This window comes from Lissotriton helveticus, chromosome 2_1 (assembly GCF_964261635.1).
Source record: "Lissotriton helveticus chromosome 2_1, aLisHel1.1, whole genome shotgun sequence".
Taxonomy (NCBI): domain Eukaryota; kingdom Metazoa; phylum Chordata; class Amphibia; order Caudata; family Salamandridae; genus Lissotriton; species Lissotriton helveticus.
The window spans coordinates 1,643,439,731-1,643,452,475 of NC_136059.1; the positions used below are offsets into that span (position 1 = coordinate 1,643,439,731).

At 54.8% G+C, this 12,745-nt stretch overlaps 1 protein-coding gene across 1 annotated transcript in view; it reads right to left on the reverse strand.

Annotated features, from left to right (window-relative positions):
• The window catches only part of HADH (hydroxyacyl-CoA dehydrogenase), a 257,197-nt gene that overhangs the window by 196,783 nt on the left and 47,669 nt on the right, over positions 1–12,745 (reverse strand). The gene's annotated exons all lie outside the window — the stretch shown is intronic.

Genomic DNA, 12,745 nt, shown 5'->3' on the forward strand with positions numbered 1-12,745 from the left:
GCCGGGGTCAGGATTCAAACCTGGGACCGCAGGGTCCGAAGTCAGCAGCTCTAGCCACTAGGCAACATCTTCTCAGCATTAAGCGTTGTTACAAGGACTGGGAAACCAGTATGGACTTAACCCAGTGCATAGGTAAGGTTATATGCAGGATGAAATATGTATTCATGCACCCAACACATAAAGGGCTAGATGTAGGTAATTCTATTTTACCGACTCATAAATACCGAATCGGTATTTATGAATCGGTAAAATAGAAGGAGGGAGATGTAGGTAAATTCTGTATTTGATTTACCGATTCTGTAAAAATCGGTATTTACAGAATCGGTAAATACCGATTCGGTATTGCCCATTCATTCCTATGGGTCTTGAAGCCCATAGGAATCAATGGGCAATACCGAATCGGTATTTACCGATTCGGTAAATACCGAATCCTGCAAGGGTGCAGGGGGGGTCACTTTGACACCCTCTAGCACCCCGAATACAGGCACGTGTAACATGTGGCACACATACATGCCCTAAGTAAATTTACCGATTCTGTAAAATAATGGTCCCTACATGCCAATTCCTAAATACCGATCGGTAACGGCCGAAATCGGCCGTTACCGACCGGTATTTGGGCTCCTACATCTGGCCCAAAAACTTTTAGATGGAAATAATGAGTCCTAGTTATGGGAGACCACGAATACTTACTACGGAAATCAGTAGACAACTTGCCCAGAAGTACAAGTAAAATAAAGGTCTCTGCCGTTTCCTATCAAACAACTGCCGCCCATCGCAAGCCTCCCTCCAGAGCATGTCAAAAGGGGGCTGTAGTCACAGTTGTATAAAGGTGTGACTACACTCTGAAAATAAATAGTCCAGCAGGGTCTAGATGGACGCAAAGGAAATTATAGAGGAACGTTCTCAGGGGTCTCCAGATTAGAAACCAGAGGGGAAAAAACACCTGGTAGAAAAGAACAAAATAGTGGATCAGCGAGATAATAGAGGGTGGTCAAACTCGTAAAGAAAAAGAAAAGTTTGTTATTGTAAATCAGCTAATCGTTTTCACAAGACTATCATTTTACTGTTTAATGGTCAGTTTACCTTTCCACATAGGGCATGTCAGGCGACGCAAATGATCTTTAACCTGCAGGGAAGATAAGGGCTCACACACAGCATAGTGCAACAAGGAATGCCTCATTCAGCTGAAAACTGTGCCAAAGAAGCCCTGTTTACTTCGCAGTGCCCTGGTCTTACCTTACTTAAGGGTTTTAGACCTTGATCCATTTAATCCGAAAGCTACCTTGAGCTGTGTTTGCTCTCAAGAAGTAGATTATTAACCTCTGAAAGAAGCAGTTACTTAAAACTCCAGAAAAAGAGACCTGCTCTCCTCAAAGTAGAAGCTGATCTAAAACAACAATCTCCAAGAAGACCGGTATGACAAGGCTCTTCACCAACACAGGAAAGATCAGATTAGACAAGAGAAAGAACTTGTCACCATCAATTGGAGGATATGGACATTACATGGCTTCGGATAAGAACTCGCAATGATCCATACCCAAATCTCACCAACGATGGAATACACGACTACATATGCATCTGTCACTCAATTAACTGTCGCTCCATTCCAAATTGTAACAACAGGCTTGTAAAGACATGACAAGAACAGCTACTGCCAGTCATGCACAATATCAGCATTTGAAACGGATATAAAATGCAAGCCCAATTTATATGTTGATGGCGGTATCAAGGGAAGCAAGCCTGTACTTTGGCACATTGTATTTTATGCCTACTAAGCATTTTATACAGTGCAAAACAATTAAATGCATTTGTACTTAAAGTGTCCAGCAGCAGTTTCAATGTGCCAGGTAACACAAGCTAAATAAATAAACTTCGCTCTTAAGCATGAACTAAAATATAAACCAAACACCGCCGTTAATATAACAGTCCAGTGCGACCAATGGAAAACTCCCACATAGTGGTGTCATGGTTACAAATCGGGGATATTTTCAATTACTGCTGAACAAGGTGAAATCAAAAAAGCATTATACAAAAAGGCTTTCCAGCTGCTTGCATAAGCAATGATAGCCAATGAATGCATAATAAGAAGTAAGTAAAACAGCACAACCAGTGAGGTGAAACATTTTTAGTAAGCGATAGGACACAAATTCAGCCCCGCCAAGTGCACCTCCAACTTCATGCTTTCGAGGCTGATAAATTATTTTCACCAAGTTGTGGAACTACAATTCAATAATTTAAAGTACCATCTTAAGGATTGTTGGAGTCCAGGGAAAGACGTGTTTTGGAGCCATCTATTCTGTACAAATTTGAAATTATTTCCCATGTTCAGCTAATTGCTGCAGGCCTGATAATGAAAACAAAGATTGTATTATAAATGAAACTTCAGAAATGGGGCAAGTAAAAACAACCCAAATATCAAGCTTTCCTGAATATGATCGCCAAATAGTACCAAAGAAAGCTTGAACAAAGACTGATAAAGCAATTTCTTTTTGCTCGACTAAGATTTTTTTCACTTTCAGCAATATTTTATGAATAATTAATTGTCTAACCAGGCCTTTTCTCATATTGTAAGAGTTACTGTGGATGTCAAGGGGAGAAGTGCATTTTATTAAAAGACAACATATGCATATGGAACTTGAAGTTGTACGTTTAATTGTTGGATATCTGAAATCACAAATAAATATCACGCAGCAAGTGTTTTTTTCATTAAAACAATGAAAATCGATTCGGGACACGGACTATTATCACCATCCCATTATACTATTATTATGCAGATTATTATCCTGTGTCCCTGCAGCTGCTCGTCCCCCCTCTAGCGCAGCTTCCCGCTTCCCACTTTCCCGCTTCCCGGCTGTCCAGCCCTCCCTCTCACACTACTTATGGCGCCCGCTGCGCAGTGAAGGTGCAATCCAAGCATCTGGTCAGTGGACTGCTCCCTTCCCTGCACAGCTCCGCCTGGTAGCTGCTGCTACTGACCCTTTGGTCAGTGGGTCGAGGCCCTCCTCAATCCGCAAGCACCTGCCTGCACCTCATCCATGGTGGTCCAGTGGGGAGCTTCTCTGCTTTGCTGCTGCTCTGCCTTTCTTTTTTCCTCCCTTTCTGTTGCTTGTTTTTTTCCCCACTATTTTTCACTGTTCGCTCTCCTTTTTGCGTCTTTTTCAGTCTTCAGCACAGATTCTCACTTCCCACTTTCCCGCCTCCCAGCTGTCCAGCCCTCCCCCTCAAGGTCCATCAAAGGCAAGTCCATCTACGCCAGTCCACCAACATCCACAGACGCCAACTTCGCAGCACGCAACCTCCACCGATGAATCGCCGATGGCACCAACACTTTGGATCCCGTGAAGAAAGCCCCAAGCAAACAACACTTCAAGAAAGCCAGCTGGTACTCTCCTACCCTCCATGACTACAGACACACCTGTAAACAACTCGAGAAGAGATGGAGAAGCAGAAAAACCCCAGATGACCACTCAGCCTTCAAAACTGCTGTCACTACACACTACCACCTGGTCAGAACAACAGAAATAGCGGCCCTACAAGAAAGGATCAACACCAACAGTCTTGTTGGACCCGGCCTCGTGGCGTGGTCCTACCCCTCCCGCATGGCGGGCCCCGGACGACATCAGCCCTCCATCCAGCCCGGGTCGGCCTCGGGCACACCTCTGCACGCCCTCCAAACCACCAGATCCGCCACCCGGCGGCCCACAACCACTGACACGGCACACTCGGGCCGCCCCAGCATTACCGGTCCGGTGCCCACCCCGGACCCTCATTCCAGGCCCGACGCCATCTTGGGCCCATCACGTCACAGACACGTGGTCCCGGACCAGCCGCGGCCACGGCCCCAGCGAGCCCGCCATCGAGGCACCAAGAACCCTCCGGGTGGTAGAGTGGCCACTCAACCAGAGACAAGGAGAGGGGAGTTTCGATGGCTCTCCAACCGTCCCCGGATGCCTGGTTTCGATCGACCTCCGGCCTCCCTGAGCGCTGTCCCCACCCCCTGCTGGGTGTCTGGACACCATCATCCCGGCCCCTCTGACCCCCAGGCGAGAGGGTCCGGACATCAAAGGACTCCAGACCTATATCTGGGCCAGCCCCGGAGTAGGACGGCAGTTGTATCCCGGAGTCGAGAAGCCCTGCTGACGCTGTCGCGGCTGACCCTGAGACGAACTCCCCATGCTGCTCTACCTGGAACCTGCTGGCGCTGCCGCGGTCCATCTTCGCTGTAACCACCTTGGAGCCTGCTGAAGCTGCCGCGGTCCATCTTCGCTGTAACCACCTTGGAGCCTGCTGGCGCTGCCGCGGTCCATCTTCGCTGTAACCACCTTGGAGCCTGCTGGCGCTGCCGCGGTCCATCTTCGCTGTAACCACCTTGGAGCCTGCTGGCGCTGCTGCGGTCCATCTTTGCTGTAACCATCTTGGAGCCTGCTGGCGCTGCCGCGGTCCACACTCGCTGAACCATCTTGGAACCATCTGGCGCTGCCGCGGTCCACACTCGCTGAATCATCTTGGAACCTGCTGGCGCTGCCGCGGTCCACACTCGCTGAACCATCTTGGAACCTGCTGGCGCTGCCGCGGCCCAACCTTCCGAACCCCCCAGCTCGAGGATTGAGAGCTGTGCGTAGGGTCTCCTTGCAACCGACCATCTATAAGACTGTCCCGCTACCTTGCCCCTTGACACGAGAATTTCCAGATCTCTGGATCTGCTGTATATATTGAAACAATACTTATTGCCCGATAAAGATTGAAAACTCTATCTACGTGTGGTGTATATTTGTAGTGGTGTGGTTACTCTGCTGTACGATTCTAGGAGAGGGCCCTCCCGTCGGAGGCCTCTCGACATCGCTCGGTCCCTTCTCTGAAAGAGGGGTAGACCTAGGGGTGGTCAGTCAGACACCTTCTGCCTCCCCCGGGTTCGCCTTTCTAACATTGGTGGCAGCGGTGGGATCCGAGCCAACGCAAAATCGTACAGAGAGTGATCTACCCGCTACGACGGAAAAACACAGAGACCATGACGACCCAAGGAACCAACCTACCTGCCGAATTCCAGAAAGAGAAGATAGAAGAACACAGCCACAAAGAATTAAACAATTCTGTAAAAACATGGGTATCGCTACCACTGGCCTGAGCACAAAAGAGGACTTCAAATCGGCCCTACAAGCCTGGGTGGAAACCCGAGACAGACCACCCCAAGAGGAGAATGGCCCGAACGGGCAACAGGAAACCAGCGCGCCCCCGACGGGGGAAAGAACCGCAACACTGAACGCGGACCTCATCTATGAAGACGCTCGAGAACGAGAGCGCAACCGGCTACACAAAGTGGAGCTTGCACGACTCCGGCTAGACGGAGAACTCCAGCTAGCGGAGAAAAAGATAGTCTTTGAGCAACTACGGCTGGAGGGGGATCTAGAAGAGAAACGGAGACAACGTGACCTCGAAGAAAAACGACTAGCATATGAACACGAACAAGGCCTGAGAGAACTAGAAATCAAGGCCAAGATCAACGAAGATAGCGCGGCCGGGGCCAAGACCTCGGCCCCTCCCGTGGACACCAAGGTTCACCTACCGAAAGATGTAGTCAAAGAATACTACAAGAACGATGATATCCAACAATGGTTCAAAGCCTACGAGGTGGCCATGACCGCCCATCGGGTGCCCCTGAAGGATTGGGGCGCCGGCCTGTGGGGAAAGTTCGTCAACGAAGGGAGGGACGCCCTGCTGGAACTCCCTGACACCGAAATGACCTCCTATAAACACATGAAAACGGCCCTACTCACGCGCTACGGACTCACCCCCGAAATGTACCGGCAGAGGTTCCGAGACTGTAAAAAAATCCCCGGTACCACTTGGGTAGAATATGTGAACTTTTTTAGCAGAGCCTTCGAGGGGTGGGTCAAAGGCAGTCAGGTCACTACCTACCAGCAGTTGGTCGACCTGATGTTATGGGAGCACCTCTCCAACAACTGCTTCATTGAACTACGACAGCAACTCCTCGACAGCAAGTTGACCGAGCCGCGAAAGCTAGCGGTCGAAGCAGATCGGTGGGCGAGCAACCGCGTACACTGGAACACCACAGGAGAATACGGACGAGGGTCCCCGGGGAACCACCGGCCGCGAGGCGGCGGGTCTGGCATCAGCCGAGGCCGAGACCCCCCGCCGGGGTCTTCGCCCGCCTCCTCTACACCAGCCTCCAGCCCGAGGGGGGCCCATCCAGCCCGACCGGGGCCACGCCCCAACGTTACGTGCCACAGATGCCAGTGGCTGGGTCACTATGCCAATGATCCTCTCTGCCCCATGAACCAGCGGCCCGGCACCACCGGGGCCCCCCGGTCGACAAATCGCTGCAGCTGCTCTGAGCGAAGAAAAGGATGAAGAAGAAGAGGTCCCTATGGAACCAGAAGAATGGGAGTCCGCGGCCATGTGCCTCGCCTCCCTGGGCGACAAAGACATGATCCCCAGAGACCAGATTCCGATCAACACCCAGAAGTACCGCCAGTGGGTCACCATCAACGGACGCCGGGCCGAGGCTCTCCGTGACACGGGGGCCAGCATAACCGCCGTCCGCTGCCATCTGGTGACCCCAGAACAAATCTTGCCCCACGTTCTGTGCCCTGTCCGGTCAGCGGACAATTCCGAGAGCCTGTGCCAGATGGCTCGCATCCCCTTCGAGTGGGGAGGAGTGTCCGGCATGCTGAAAGTCACCGTCCGAGATGATGCCCCGGTGGACTGCCTCCTAGGGAACAACCTGGAAAGTTCCCCCTGGGCACAGATCGAGCGAAGAGAGCATCTGGGGATGCTAGGCCTTCCTGAATGGGTTTGGATAACGACCCAATCCATGTCCACCCGGGACGCCGTCCCAACCGAAGACAATCTGCCCGAAGAACCTGAATGGCCGGCACCTCCGCCACCCGCCACTGCCACGGCCGAACCCGAACTGGGGCCGCAGGGCCCCAGCCATGAAGAACTTCCCGAGCTCGGGCCCCTTCCCGAACTAGCCCAGTGGCGCCAAGAAGAGGGCCCCACCCGCGAGCAGTTCCGTCGGGAACAAAAGACATGTCCTTCCCTTGAGGGACTCCGACAACAAGCCGCCACGCAAGCCACAGGAGACTCCTCTATTGGGACCAGGACCACCTGTACAGTGAACAAAAGATCGCCGAGCTGGGGGCCAGCCGAGTGCTAGTCGTCCCCCTCCACTTCAGAGACTTTCTCTTAAACCTGGCACATGATGTGCCCCTCGCCGGGCACCTGGGGCAGGACAAAACCTACAGCCGCCTGGTGACCCACTTTTATTGGCCGAAGATGCGCCGCGATGTGTACAACCACTGCCCAACCTGTCCGACCTGCCAAGCCAGCGGAAGAGTGGGGGGAAAATCAAGGCCCCACTCCAACCGTTTCCCGTGGTGACCACTCCCTTCGAGCGAGTAGGGATCGACATCGTGGGGCCCCTGGATCCTCCAACCTCTCAGGGGCACCGCTTCATCCTCGTCCTGGTGGACCATGCCACCCGCTACCCAGAAGCTATCCCCCTCCGGACTATCACAGCCCCCGTAGTGGGTCGGGCGCTAATGGGGATCTTCTCCAGAGTCGGCTTCCCCCGAGAGGTCATCAGTGATCGGGGCACAAACTTTATATCGAAATATATGCGGTCCCTGTGGCAACAGTGCGGGGTCGCGTATAAGTTCACCACCCTGTATCACCCTCAAGGGAATGGACTAGTGGAGCGATTTAATAGGACCCTGAAAGGAATGATCAAGGGCCTAGAAGAGCCCCTCCGGCGCAAATGGGACGTTCTGCTGCCATGCCTCCTGTTCGCCTACCGGGAGGTACCCCAGAAGTCCCTGGGGTTCAGCCCCTTTGAACTATTATATGGACACCCGGTGCGAGGCCCCCTCAGCCTGGTCAAGGAAGGCTGGGAGCTGGCCGCCTCCGATACTCCGCCCGATGTTTTCCGATACCTCTTGACTCTCCGCAACCAGACTCGGAAGTTCCGGGAACTGGCCGAAACCAACCTGAAGGCCAGTCAAGAGGAGATGAAGCGGTGGTATGATGAAAATGCCTCGTCCATTGAATTCGAGCCGGGCCAGCAGGTCTGGGTCATGTCCCCGGTCGACCCCGGCGCCCTCCAGGACAAATGGACGGGGCCCTTCAACGTGGTGGAGTGCAAGAGCCCAGTCACCTACCCAGCGGACATGGAGTCCCCCCGGAACCCCCTCCGGGTCCTACACGCGAATCGGCTCAAGCCCCACTTTGTCCGCACCGAACTGAGCCTGTTGTTGGCTACCGATGACGGAGCAGAGGACGACTCCGAGCCTCTACCAGACCTCCTGAGCACCTCCGAGAAAGATGGCTCCGTCGAGGGAGTCTCCCTCTCTCCCGCGCTGACACCCAAACAGCGCCAGGACTGCCAGAAACTGCTGGGTCAATTTGCGAACTTATTTTCCCTCACCCCCGGAGTCACCCAGTGGTGTGTTCACGACGTCGACACCGGGGACAGTCCGCCCGTGCGGCACCGAGCCTACCGAGTCCCCGACCGAGTCCGGGCCTGCATCCAAGCCGAAGTTTCCAAGATGCTAGCCCTAGGGGTAGTCGAGTAGTCCATGGGCCAGTCCCGTCGTCCTGGTCCCTAAGGCCGCCGCCCCCGGGGTGCCCCCGGAGCTGCGGTTCTGTGTCGACTACCGGGGACTGAATGCCGTCACCAGGACCGACGCCCATCCCATTCCCCGAGCGGATGAACTGATCGACCGCCTGGGAGCCGCCAGGTACCTCAGCACCTTCGACCTCACGGCCGGATACTGGCAAATCGGCCTCACGCCAGGGGCACAAGAACGATCCGCTTTCTCGACCCCCATGGCCACTTCCACTTCAACGTGATGCCCTTCGGCATGAAGAATGCTCCGGCCACCTTCCAGAGACTAGTGAATCGGGTGCTGGCAGGGATGGAAGAGTTCAGTGCCGCCTATCTGGACAATATTGCGGTGTACAGCCTCTGTTGGGACGAGCACCTGACCCACCTCTGGAAGGTCCTGACGGCCCTCCAACGGGCCGGACTAACAATAAAAGCCAGCAAGTGCCAGACCGGTCAAGGGTCCGTGACCTATCTGGGACACCAAGTGGGGAGCGGCCAAGTGGCTCCCCTTCAACCCAAGATTGACGCCATCCAGGCCTGGGAGCCCCCAGTCACCCAGACCGCCGTCCGAGCCTTCCTGGGGCTCACTGGATACTATCGGCGGTTCATAAAGGACTATGGGAGCATTGTGGGGCCCCTCACAGAACTAACCTCCAAGAGACTACCCCCGAAGGTGCACTGGACCCCCGAGTGCCAAGTAGCCTTTGAGACACTAAAGACTGCCATGTGCACCGCCCCGGTGCTCCAGGCCCCACTACTACAGCCGAGAGTTCATCGTCCAAACTGACGCCTCGGAACACGGCATTGGGGCCGTACTGTCCCAAATGAACTCTGACGGAGTTGACCTTCCTGTGGCCTTCATCAGCCGGTGACTGCTGGCCCGAGAACAACGATGGAGCACCATCGAGAGGGAAGCATTCGCCGTCGTATGGGCCCTAAAGAAGCTCCGGCCCTACCTCTTCGGCACCCACTTCCGAGTACAGACCGACCACCGGCCCCTGCGGTGGTTGATGCAGATGCGGGGCGAGAACCCGAAGTTGCTACGTTGGACCATCTCCCTCCAAGGGATGAAGTTCACCGTGGAGCATCGCCCTGGCAACGACCACGCCAACGCTGACGGCCTCTCCAGATTCTTCCGCCTTGCCGAGGAGAATCCCCAAGAAGATGGGTGACTCTCCCCTGCCTTCAGCTGGAGGGGACGTGTGTTGGACCCGGCCTCATGGCGTGTTCCTACCCCTCCCGCATGGCGGGCCCCGGACGACATCGGCCCTCCATCCAGCCCGGGTCGGCCTCGGGCACACATCTGCACGCCCTCCAAACCACCAGATCCGCCACCCGGCGGCCCACAACCACTGACACGGCACACTCGGGCCGCGCCAGCATTACCGGTCCGGTGCCCACCCCGGACCCTCATTCCAGGCCCGACGCCATCTTGGGCCCATCACGTCACAGACACGTGGTCCCGGACCAGTCGCGGCCACGGCCCCAGCGAGCCCGCCATCGAGGCACCAAGAACCCTCCGGGTGGTAGAGTGGCCACTCAACCAGAGACAAGGAGAGGGGAGTTTCGATGGCTCTCCAACCGTCCCCGGATGCCTGGTTTCGATCGACCTCCGGCCTCCCTGAGCGCTGGCCCCACCCCCTGCTGGGTGTCTGGACACCATCATCCCAGCCCCTCTGACCCCCAGGCGAGAGGGTCCGGACATCAAAGGACTCCAGACCTATATCTGGGCCAGCCCCGGAGTAGGACGGCAGTTGTATCCCGGAGTCGAGAAGCCCTGCTGACGCTGTCGCGGCTGACCCTGAGACGAACTCCCCTTGCTGCTCTACCTGGAACCTGCTGGCGCTGCCGCGGTCCATCTTCGCTGTAACCACCTTGGAGCCTGCTGGCGCTGCCGCGGTCCATCTTCGCTGTAACCACCTTGGAGCCTGCTGGCGCTGCCGCGGTCCATCTTCGCTGTAACCACCTTGGAGCCTGCTGGCGCTGCCGCGGTCCATCTTTGCTGTAACCACCTTGGAGCCTGCTGGCGCTGCCGCGGTCCATCTTTGCTGTAACCATCTTGGAGCCTGCTCGCGCTGCCGCGGTCCACACTCGCTGAACCATCTTGGAACCTGCTGGCGCTGCCGCGGTCCACACTCGCTGAATCATCTTGGAACCTGCTGGCGCTGCCACGGTCCACACTCGCGGAACCATCTTGGAACCTGCTGGCGCTGCCGCGGCCCAACCTTCCGGAGCCCCCCAGCTCGAGGATTGATAGCTGTGCGTAGGGTCTCCTTGCAACCGACCATCTATAAGACTGTCCCGCTACCTTGCCCCTTGCCACGAGACTTTCCAGATCTCTGGATCTGCTGTATATATTGAAACGATACTTATTGCCCGATAAAGATTGAAAACTCTATCTACGTGTAGTGTATATTTGTAGTGGTGTGGTTACTCTGCTGTACGATTCTAGGAGAGGGCCCTCCCGTCGGAGGCCTCTCGACATCGCTCGGTCCCTTCTCTGAAGGAGGGGTAGACCTAGGGGTGGTCAGTCAGACACCTTCTGCCTCCCCCGGGTTCGCCTTTCTAACAAGTCTCAACAGTAAGGAACCATTCTCAGTGGTCAAAACAGTTGCCAGACTCAGCAAAGAGACAGCAGACACCCTCCCACCCAAGACCTCTGCAACAACCTTGGCATCTACTTCCACCGCAAATTCAAGGAGATATACAACAGCTTTGACAGCCTAGATACCGAAGACCCTCCCACTCCACCCCACCCGCAACCACCACACCTTACGACGTTGGACCACAACAGACCCTGCTCAGCTAGACCCCCACTCACCACGGACGACACCATCAAGATCAGGAAGAGCATCCACTCCGGAGCACCCTCGGACTCCTGCGCGCATCACATCTTCAACAGAGCATGCACCACCATCGCCCCAGAACTCTGCCGCACCATGAACTGCTCCATCAACTACGCCACCTTCCGGGAAGACTAGACACACGCAGAGATCAACTCCTTGCTGAAGAAACCCTCTGACAACCAGACGGACCTCAAGAACTTCAGACCTATCTCTCTCCTCTCCTTCCCAGCCGAAGGTCATCGAGAAGGCCATCAACGCCCAACTTTGCGTACATTGAAACAAACCACATCCTGGACCTCTCCAAATCCGGCTTCCAAAGCAACCACACAACTGAGACCACCTTCCTCGCCACCACAGATGACATCTGCGCCCTCCTCGACCGAGGAGAAACTGCAGCCCTCGTCCTCTTTAACCTCTCTGCGCCTTCGATGCCATCTCTCACCGCACCCTACGCACATGACTCCACGACACCAGCATCTGTGACAAAGCCCTGGAATGGATTCCTCATCGGCTGAACACAGAGAGTCAGACTGCCTCCGTTCCTCTCAGAACCCACAGAGATCAGCAGCGGAGTACCTCAGGGCTCCTCCCTGAGCCCCACGCTTTTCAACATTTTCATGGCTCTGCTTCCAGCCATCATCCGAAACCACAGACTCAACATGGTCTCTTATGCCGATGACACACAGCTGATTCTTTACCTCACCAACGAACCCACAGTCACCAAGAACAACTTTCACGACGGGATGAAGGCTGTCTCTGCCTGGATGAAGAACAGCTGCCTCAAGCTCACCTTGAAGAAAACTGAAGTCCTCATAATGGTCTCCACCCCCTTCGCCTGGGACAACTCCTGGTAGCCCGCAGCACTTGAAACCTCCTCCACACCCACAGACCACACACAGAACCTCCGCATCATCCTGGACTCCTCGCTCATTATGAACCGGCAGATTAATGCTGTCTCATCATCCTGCTTCCACACTCTACGCCTGCTCATTAAGCTCTTAGAACGGATCCCCACAGAGTCCAGAAAGATGGTCACCCACACACTGTAGTGTGTTTATCTAGGTACCTATATTGATACTCCTATTTCTGACCCTTGTCCGGTTATTAATTCACTAATGTCCATACAACGGCACAGAAACCCGTTTTCAGATTAGGTCATAGCGCATGCTGTCACATTAAGCAAGCACTATTCCTCCAGCCCCCTAGAAAGCACACCGAGTTCTCAAAACAAACCAAACCTCCAGCAGACCTGGGAAATCCCCCGCAGCTATTGTTT